Source organism: Poecilia mexicana, unplaced genomic scaffold, assembly GCF_051168715.1.
Source record: "Poecilia mexicana isolate PSO_F unplaced genomic scaffold, ASM5116871v1 scaffold_16, whole genome shotgun sequence".
Taxonomy (NCBI): Eukaryota; Metazoa; Chordata; class Actinopteri; order Cyprinodontiformes; family Poeciliidae; genus Poecilia; species Poecilia mexicana.
Window position 1 is genome coordinate 8430759 of NW_028263385.1, and position 10970 is coordinate 8441728.

General features: G+C 41.1%; 1 pseudogene; it reads right to left on the reverse strand.

Annotated features, from left to right (window-relative positions):
- Nucleotides 1–7210: 7210 nt before the first annotated feature.
- On the reverse strand, nt 7211–10122 carry LOC148154970 (forkhead box protein O6 pseudogene; annotated as a pseudogene).
- Between the last annotated feature and the right edge of the window lie 848 nt (nt 10123–10970).

Genomic DNA, 10970 nt, shown 5'->3' on the forward strand with positions numbered 1-10970 from the left:
TAAAATAAAAAATAAATAAATAAATAAGAGCGGTACCTACGTCTTGTAAGATAATACCAGCTGATACAAAAATAACACATCACATCATGAGTGTTACATAATCAGCACCTTAAACCACATTGAATGTGCCAAGTTCAAGTGCACCGAGACAGATTACTGGACTTCAGCAGTGGGTAGTTTTATCAGTGGCTTTGACCTTCTAATTAGAATAGATTTAAGATTTGCTTTTGAGTGACCTCAACCTTTTCAAATAACCCCACTTCAAAAATCGCAAAGTATCTCCATGAAGATATCGCAAATTATTTGGATCTGAAACTAAAAGAGAGATGGGTTACAAAAAACTGCTTGAGCAGCTGAAGTTAAGTTCAGACAAGCATGAGACACAAATTAACCCAAATATGTCCAAATGGGAATGACAATCTCCTCCTCAAAAAAGCCAGTTGCTATCTGATCTGGACAAAATTCAGCGTTGTTATCCTTCCATCTCTGTGGTAATGCCAGATATGAGATTTCCCTCAAATAAGAAGAAGAACACTGCTTGAGGCAAGTCTGGATCGTGGCTAAAGCTCAAAACCTTGACGCTGCAGCTCCCTCTCTTCACCTCAATTGGCCCTTATACCTAAAACCACTGAGACAGAAAGAATGTATAGAATGTCTAATGGATAGAAAGTCAGTGCATGAGAAGAACACAAGAAGATAAACGGGGAGATAAAAAGGGTGTCTGGTAGATATTGAGATAAGAGGCGGCAAAATAATATCAAAGGCAAAGGAATATTGTTTTTCATATTACTCTCTCCTGATCGCTGTCTCCCATATTTGAATGCATGCCCATGCCTTAGTAATTTGCATGTACATTAATCATTTCAGTGAGAAATAAACTGTCACGGCTGCCTGAAGGCTGCTGTAGGAAGGGGGGGGTGAAAATGGGCTTCTTGGCATCAGATACTTGATTCAAACGAAATGTACTGCTCGAACCCAAACTGGCTCAGGTAGAAGAGCCCGGGGGAGATGTAAGGTGCTCATAATCCTGCACCATAAATCCGTCCAGCATGCATGATATGCTCTCATTTTAAGTGAGTGTGAGCATGTGCATGCTTCAGTCACATTCCCAAATAAGTTAGCTCCTCTGAGCCAACACGGAAGATAAACTGTGAGTCAACTGAAGGCTTCTGCTCACCCCCCCAGCCTTCTCCACCATCATCAAGTGAGCAAGCATATATCAGGACATAGAAATACAACAAATCAGACATGCAGCCATACACTGAAAGTTTCAAGTCTACTCAGTCATGTTTTCTTTTCTTTATTTCTCTATTGACTGAACCTTCTTGAGCCACTCCTTAGTGACATGATTAAGAGATTATTGTAAATAAAGATTATGAAATGTTAATCACTGTGATCATTTAAACTCATACAAAATGATATACAGACAAAAATATATATTTATACAAAGCTCATTTTAAGGATTATTGTTCAAATCTAATAAAAATACACAATATAATTTCTCAGAAATGTTGATTATTACATAAGACCATATTTTAAATAAAGAAATGTTATGCCATGGCTATAGTATTATATAAACAATCATTATGAGGAAGATTTATTTCTATACAGTTGTCCAGTAGACAGTTATTGACACCCTCTGTAAGGAGAATAAGCCTCAACAGGTCATTTCAAGTTCTCTCCAAGCATAAAGGAAGTGGAAGGAAAATGTGTGGTAGAAAATGGAATGCAAGAAAATGCAATAACCACAGCTTTACGTAGATTATGAAGCATAAAAAAAGAGTTCAGTGGAGATTCATAAGACTTGGGCTTTGGCTGATGTACACATAGGCTGCAGCCATTGCTTGTGCTAAGTGACTCTTGAACCAAAGATGGGAGCTTTTTACTTGGCCTAAGGAGAAAGTGGACTGGATTGTCACTAAATGATCCAAAGTCTTCTTTACAGATAAGATTATATTCATCATTTCATTTAGAAATTAAAGTTCCAAAGTCAAAGGAGAGTGGAGAGATACAGAATCCAAGTTGCCTGAAGTCTTTTGTAAAGTTGCCACAGTTATTCATACAATCTACACATTTTCCATGCATTCAGATTTCCGTTAATATGCTTAGATGCAGCACTGAAGAGCCAGCTTCATTACCAATTATCTTTTTTTTTTTTTACTCCACCCTCCATTTGGAAGATGTCATGTTAGCAATATTCCCCAATGAAGGCCTAAACATAACATTTCTGTTTTTAAACGTTTTTTGGGATGAAAAGTACATGATGAATTCTTTTAACAGACGTAGGCAATAATCATCGAAATGAATAGAAATAAATACTCAAAATATGTGTAATTTATTCATATGAGTTTCACTTTCTGAACTGAATTACTAAATTGAATTAAATTTTCTAAGCTAGAGCAATTTATTGAGATTTCCCCATATATGCATCCAGGGGCCGTTTTCCTCTCAGATTGCTACGATCTTGATGCTTGTATTTATTTTTTTTATTTTGCTCTGACTGATTTTTGTCAATAAAGGAAGCCCCATTGACCCTTTGCCCTGCTGGCCCTACACCAACCTCAAGCTAACGTTGCTTTATAAATAACAGTCTAGTCGCCTTGGATAAAAGCGTCTGAGTGACTACCTGGCACTCTCAATGACCTGCTGCACAATCCGCTGGGATCTGACCAGCGCAAGCGCCTGAACAAGCTCTGCCACCGCAATAAAGCAGAAGACAAAATGTGAATGTAAAGTATTAAGATGTAGGCATAATCTGCACATAAATAATATACTTGATATCCTGGAAGTGATTATCAAACACCTCTTTATACTTAATACACAAAAAGCATTAATGAATTATGGACTTTCGTAGCCTAGAGCCACTTATACTGGCATATACAATAAAGAAAGCCCATAGCATAACAATGGCATCATCTAACCCCCTCGAAGTTAATGAACTTCCAGACGCCTACGGGGCAATCCCAACACCAAGTGCTACTCCATCATTAGAGGCATTATGAAGTCAAGAGGGAGACTACATATACCATTCACTGCAGTGACATGCTGTCAGACCGATCACTGGGTTAAAACACAGACGCCTATAGTTGTAGACAGCCCCTCCCCCTGCAGTAGCCCCCACAAAGACACACACTACCAAGCCCTGATGCTTTGTTGCAACTGGCATGTGTCTCCCAGCAAACATGCACCAAAAATTTGTCCTTAATGTCTCAAAGGGGCGGATGGAAACCGAAAGAGTTCAGCTCTGACGTGGAGGTGATTCAGGGACCTCCTGATTTACTTTTAATATCCAGCAGATTTCTTAGTCTGGTTTAGATCAATTACAGGGTTGTGGCTACATTGTGCCAGTTTTAGGTACCAACAAGAAAACCACAATAATCCTTCTAGAAAGTGTAACAGGTAAACAACAACAGAGTTCTAGGTATTCTCCCTCCAGTAAATAGCTGATTAAAATCCTGTGACCTCAGGACAGCAGTCTTCCTAGAAATCAGAAGGCATTAGGTATTTATAGGAGCTTAACTGTATTGCCTAGGTGAGCAGCCTTACCAGCACCCATTAACAAGTCAGGATTGGGTCTTGTCCAACAAGAGTGGCAGAGGCACAAACAGCTTTTCAAGATTTTTCTAGAACCTCTGCACTTGGTTCTAATTTAGGCGTTACTGGAACTGCCTTAAATTTTGCCTTTGCCTTTAATCCATCGCCCTCAATCCAACCCCCACCCCTAAAACTCAGAGTCAAGCTACAAAGCTGTGGCTCCTAATTTCATTTTATTTCATCAGCAGCAACCAACAACACACTCCTCCTTTTTCGTGCCATAACTGGAAAAAAAAGGAAGTTTCACATCAAACACATTTCCTCCAACACAATCATGCTAAGATTAAAATATAATGGATGACAGAAGTGGTGCTCACCAAATTGCAAACATTGCTGTCAAATATAATTGCTTACTATGACCGTAAAATTATATGTAGGTTACAGCATCCTTTATTTTGCAAAAGCTCCAGCAAAGGCGACAGGAATCCTCATGATATAATACTACAGTCCTGGATATTTGCATAACTTTATGCTAGAGGGTTTATTTTACGCTAAAAGTTCTGCAAAGTTGAAACAAATGAATAAATTAAAGCCAATCAAAAAAGAGCCTAAAATGTATCAGAAAGTTGATGCATCAGAAAAAAATACAATGTATACACTTTTAATAAGTTCTTTGGTCCAAGGTTCCCACATGTGACTTCATAGTGTATGTTTACATTACCACTCTGCCTCCGGCCAAAACCAGGTCAGGCCTGTTACTGACATTACCAATGCCTGCTTTAAATGACTTTCCTAATCCCTGTCATTACCTGGTATAGTCAATGTCTCGCCTGTGGACTGAAATAGCCAGCAACCTCAGAGTGCCACTGTCCAATCCCCCTAATTTGCAGTTTCATAAATAGCAGGCGGGGAATTGGGTGCTTTGGGGGCAGAGGCCCTGTGGTTGAAGGCAGCTGATGCAGATCAAATGAAACAAAGCTTACCTGGTGACACACCTCACCAGTCAAGATGGCCAAAAGGGGAAAGGCTTGGTTTAGTAGTGAGTTTCTGTGAAACTCTCATACCTCTCCCGAATGTTCATTCAGGAAAATGTCGGCCTCTGTGTTAGTTGGACAACGAGGTCGAAGTTGACAGCTAGTTCTGAGGTGGTAAAGACTGAACTGGACATCAACAGCCTTCAAAGAGCTACTAATTCAAAATTGTCAAAAAAAGTTAATGCAAACAATATTTTTTAGCCTTTAATTTAGAACTGCACAATCTGAAAAATGAATGCAATGGTGTAATGATTGTTGCAGTGACAACATCAGCTGTGATAAATCCACTCATGGGCACCATCAGTGTGTGAGTTTTGGGCACCTGTTGCAGTGAGATTTCACTCAACAGGATGAATATCTTATTGCCCTGCAAAGTGTGAATTCCTGCCATTTAGATTATGATACTGAATCCCAAGCATCCTTTGCAAAGCGGGAGGTGGTTTGCCACTAATGATTGTCCTGAGTGAAACACTTAGTAAGAAAGAAACGTGTAAAGCTTTTCCAGTTAGTGTCTGATAAAAAAGTAAAGCTATGGGGGGAAAAAAAGCATGCTCACAGCAGTTTAATTTAACACCAATTTGTTAATTTTCGCAATGCCTTCCTCCCGTCTGATGGTTCCTCTGACCAGAAATGTAGAGTTAATTTTGACGTCACATTTTAATTCAGTTTCAGTCAAAGCCTTATGACTAAAATGTAATTTAGTTTTAACTGCTATGCGGTTATTTGTATCCGCTTTGATTTGAGTCTAGTTTCCTGGACTCTGGTCCGGTATCACTTTCACCATATTAAGGAGATTTTTTTTAGAATAATTCTTTAAGCACCTATTCTAAAAGCTTTGCTCAAAGTTCCACCATCAGTACAACAACCGCTGCTCTGCTGCTCTCACTGCCCTCCTCTGGCTGTCCTCAGAAAGCCATAATGAATAGAAACAAGATGAGACTGGTTGGAGAGGCTGATAACATGGGCAGATGTCCAGGAGGTTAGGCTCCCCGCCAGCCGGCCAGCCAGTCAGCAGTGGTGGTAAGCTGCGGTCAGTTGTGAATATTTACATTGTGGACAGTTGACCTGTGGTCTCCCACAAGGGTCACTCTGTTGATTTACTGATCCTTTTCAAACGGCTGGATGAAAAAGAATGCAAGCTGACAATTCTCATGGAAACAGGCTTCCTTCTGACATCTGCAATTGCTGTGAAAACATATTTGTCCAATACTACATTTTTTTTTGCCACACTTAAATATTTCATATCATCAAATATATATTTTAATAAATGTTAAAAATACTCCTAGAAAACACAAAACGTAGTTTGAACTTTATGATTTTATTTGTGAAGGGCTACAATTAAACTAGCCCTATATTAAAAAGTATTTGCCCCCTAAACCTAATAACTGGTTGTATCATCTTTGATGGCAACAACTTCCATCTAGCTTTGCTGATGATTAGCAATCAGTCCGTCACATCACTGTAAAGTTTTGTTCCTCTCTTCTCTCCAGATGTGTTTCAATTCAGTCATGTTTTGGCCTGTTTAAAGTCATGTCACAGAAATGTAGTTAGAGCAAGAGAGCACAACTCATGGTTCCATCCGTTATAATAAGTTCTTCAGGTCCTGAAGCAGCAAACCAGCTCAGACCGTCACACTACAGCCGCCACATTTGACTATCCATATGTTCTTTTTCCGATATGGTTTGTTAGTTTTACGCCAGATGCAACAGAACTCTTAACTTCCATAAGTTCCTGTTTTGTCTCATCAGTCCATGAACTATTTAACCCTGAGCTGTGGGTATTATCAAAATGCTTCTCTGAAACACGTGTGTTCTTGTTGTTCAGCACTGCTTTATGCCTTGAGGATCTCACATAAATCACTATTTTGCCCCGTCTCTGTCTTATGTGAATCATAAACATCAACGTTAGCAGACGTTGTGCCTCAAACATTGTTCTGGGTTCAATTCATGTATGGAGTGGCTGATGCACTCCTGCCACTCCTGAGAAGGTGTGCCACTGGTCCATGTTTTCTCCATTTGTGGGTAATTGCGCTCACTGCGGTTTGCCAGAGTGCCAATGCCTTAGAAATTGCATTGTGACCATGTGTGGACTGATAGACGTTAATGGTTTTGCTTCCCATCTGTTCATGGATTTCAGTGTTGCATTAAGAAACCCTGTAGCCTACTTCATGTTGTGAGACAGGTTCTCTTGAAGCTATTTGGTGAGTCTAAAGATCTATTTTCCACACATTCATACACATTGAGCATATCTTGTAACGCTTACTGATTAAAATACTAATTTCAGAACTACCTTTTGCTTTTATCCACATTATTTTGGTCTGCTATCAGAACGGGGTTTTTTTATAACTTGAAATGTCTACTTGATATTATGGCAAAACCAATAGGTTTGTAAGGGGTAAATACTTTTTGCTGCACTATATAAATCACCTCGTGTTCCTGAACTGATCGTCCACAAGTACAAACACTGAGGACTCTTTGACTTTCTGTTCGCTGGAGGAAAGCGTCAGTCTGTTGCATCCAGAATTGGTGATATATTAGAATGACAGACGGTAGTAATGAACTAAGACAAGATAAGGCATGGCGCCATTCATGCGTAACTGACACGGAATCCCACACTAACATGTGTACAAAGGGGGGGGGGGGCTTAATGAATCAGGGAATAATGATCAATAAACTATTATCACTGATTAACACGTCAAAGCCCGCCACGTTGGTTCGCGAGCTCTCATCTCTTACCTTCCAGCCAGCCGAACTGTTGCTGTCGCCCTTATCCTTGAAATAGGGCACATAACGGACCATCCAGTCGTAGATCTGTGACAGCGTGAGCCTCTTCTCCGGGGTGCTCTCAATGGCGCGGGTAATGAGATCCGCGTAGGACTGGTTCCCCCACGCGTTCCGACGAGAGGACTTGGCTTTGCGCAAGGACCCGGTCACGTCGAGCGCCGCGCCGGCCAGGCACGGGTGCGTCGCGACCGTGGGTGCCGGGGCGCCGGTCGGGTGCTTTAGCTCTGCCGGATTGCCGCCCGCGAGCCCGGCTCTGCACGCCGGCACGTCTTCCGGCTCCACCTTGATGCTGGCCAGCGGGAGACCCCCGCTCACCTCTTGTCCGCCGGGGAAGTCCTCCGGGCATGGCAGTGGCCAGGTGCAGGAGCGAGGCCGGCTCTGCGGCTCGAAGTCCGGATCAACCTGATGAGCGTCCAGTTCGTCGTCCTCCATCATCAACATTTATCCCCTTTAGAGGGAAATAGATTAAAATAAAAAAAACAAAATGAAGGGACGAAACTGTCCTTAGCAGCACTTCACGTTGGAATCTGCTTTGTAATATGCCTATTAAGCTCAGTCAGAATCAATCAGAGCCAATTCACTGGAGTAGGACAATCATCATGAATAAAAAAAAGAAAAGAAAATCACAACCTTGTGTGTAGAGATAAGAGTAGTAATAAAAATAATAGCAATTTCTTGTCCATTTTAACTAGAGTGCTATATTATTGGGGAAAAAATATGTCTTATTCAATCCGTTTCATCCTATTACACTAAGTCTTCAGCGTTCCTCAGCCAGTCACGGGGGCTTTTCATTCCAGTTGCAGCAACAGATGATATTTCAGATAAGGAAGCAAAAGCAGCCGTCGATAAATCCTCTAGAAGACAACGTGAAGAATCAGGAAAGAAGAAGATGAGGAGGGGGTTTTTTAAAAAATCACCAGGGCTGTGCAGAGAGCATCCACTGAGGCGATAATGCGTGATTACCGTGAATTATTAAATCTTCCAGTCTGCACGGATTACGCTGGCAGCGACATATTCAAGTCCATTCAGCCTGAACAGCACCCCAACTGTCTGCAATTATAATGAAGAGGCGTGCGCATGTGACGAATCGATCATTTCCTTGGATGGGAAAAGAAAAAAAAATATAGATATATAAAAAGAAGAGAAAAAAATAGCCCGGCAATCAAATCTCGCATCCAGTTGTCAGGGACGAGAAAATTGGCTTTTCTCACACCTCCTTTTTGCTCCTTCCTCTCTCTCTCTCTCTCTCAGATGCCACACATGTTCTCATTTGCTTACAACTCGCTCCCGTCGATGTGAGCCGAGGATGACGCGCCGGCGCTGTACTATATAGTAGAGATGCTGCCAATTGGAGTGCGCTCACGGAATCAATACTCTTCGAACATGATTACAGCGAAATCCCCGACTCTCTCTATCTTTCTCTCTCTCTCTCTCCCTCTCTCTCTGTCTAACGCTCTTTCTTTCTGTGTCTGTCTCATATCCACCATTTCTATTGCGAAATCCTTAAGAACAACTCAACATATTTCTTAGTGCGCCAATCTATCTTCAACGCGTGACTCAAAGAAATGAAAAGCAAAAGGAATGTGCCAGAATCAGAGATCCCTCCACGAATCTTCATGCTTTTTTTTTTTTTTTAGGTTTGTTTGTTATGTGAAATAATAAAAGCACGACCCGTGCGCGTGACGAATTGTCCAGTGCGCGCGGCGCGCTGCGTCCAAATGCCCTCCAGGGAGAACTTGGCGGTTTCACCTCCGCTGATTATTCGCGAGCAATACCTCAGTGAGTGTAATTTTCTCTGCCGATTAGACAGATTTAGTTCAGATTAACGGAGATTAGGTAACCCTAGATTCTTAATCCCGGGAGGAGTGGGCTGAAGTGGGGCTTTTCAGAGGTCATCGTGAAAAGGGGAGAGGAGGAAAAAAATATTCAGCTCCAGAATCACACCAAGTGAGACAAAAAATTGTAAAGACTATCACATGGGTTTCAAAGACCATATGCCAGAGTCAATAGGTCGGACATGCGTGCGCAATTCTGTGGTTGTCCTGACCGAGACACGAAGGAGAAGATGTATGTGGGCAGGGGAGGGGGAAGAGTGTGTGTGCGTGTGCGTGTGTGTGTGTGTGTGTGTGTGCGTGTGTGTGTGTTGGGGATGGGGGGGAAGGTGGGTCGGTGTTCACCATCACCACGCTCTTCTCACTGCCCTACTGGGTGGGCGCTCAGGCACAGGTGCTCTTATCGGATTGGCTGCTAATTTCATTATTGCGCTTAAGAGAAATCTGGGTGGATACAACTCCCAACAACCTCGCTCTTTATTTCAGTCACCGAAATAAATAATAATGCACTTTCAGATTTCCTAGGTGAAGAATGTTGCCTTTAATCTTAAATACATAACCAATCAGATATGCAGGTGTGGACACCTACATCTTGTATACAGGGATAAAATAAAAAATAGTATATAAAGAAGCTTCTTTGGCAAATCTCACAGGAAATATTTCAGAAAAATCCAAGTGCCAGAATAGTTTTTAACAAATTCAAATCGGAAGACTGAGGTGGGACCAGAAGGATATTGATTTTGTTTCCGGTGAGCAATTTCTCACCAGAAACGCAGGACTCACAAAGTTTCTGGGATCAATGGATGAGAAATAGTCCCACAGGATCACAGATCCTCCGCTGTACTTAACAGTCAGCATGAGATGTTTTTGTCTTTTTCCACATTGTTGCGCTGTTTTGCACAATATCCTCCTGAACTGTGAGCTTGGCAAAACTTTTAATCTCATAAATTTACCAACAGTCCAAGAAGATTCCACATGCTTGTTTGTGATGACAGATAATGTCTTTTCCCAGTATCACTCCCAAACTGTTTTGTATACAGAATCTAACGGTTACTGTGAAAACTTGATGACACCAAGGTGACACCATGTATTACAGTTGTCAAAAATATTAGTTTTGGAGATTTTTTTTTTCTTTACCTCACTCTTGTGTGAAGCTGATGGGTCATCAGTGATTCTTGTTTTTCACCCTGGATTGTTTTAAACTTTGGAAATGTGGTTCAAAGTATAGCTGTGGGTATGATTAGGTTAGAAAGATTTTTTCTTGTAGCCTTTTCCTGAGATATAAAGATCAACACACACGTACCTTACTTAAATGACATGTTTTCTTGAGTAGAGTAGTAATAGAAAAGAAGACACTTCTAAGAAACAAAAAATCAAGGACTACTGATTACATGTTCCAAATAATATCTATTTAAAATACAGACAATGGCGGTAAAAGCAGTGATTCTGTTAGAAATAGTGTTTTCTAAACACAGGCTTTTCTTCCCTCTGAATAGAAATACTTGAATTTAATGTCCCATGAACATTTTCTGTGTGAAATTATGAATTCATTTTCAGGCTTTTTAGACATCTTTGCCAAGAGTGTCCTCAAATTTCACCACGTCTTCAGGCACAATACAGTTCCAATGAAACAATAAAACAACAGTCGGTTCACACCCATGGATTCAACAACGTCATTAAAAAATACGGTTTCCTTTCCCAAAGCAAAATCAGAAGAAGAAAAAAGAACTCCTGTGCATCAAGGTAGCTTGCACGAACACCTCCCCCCTTTGGTGCCTTCGAGTGTG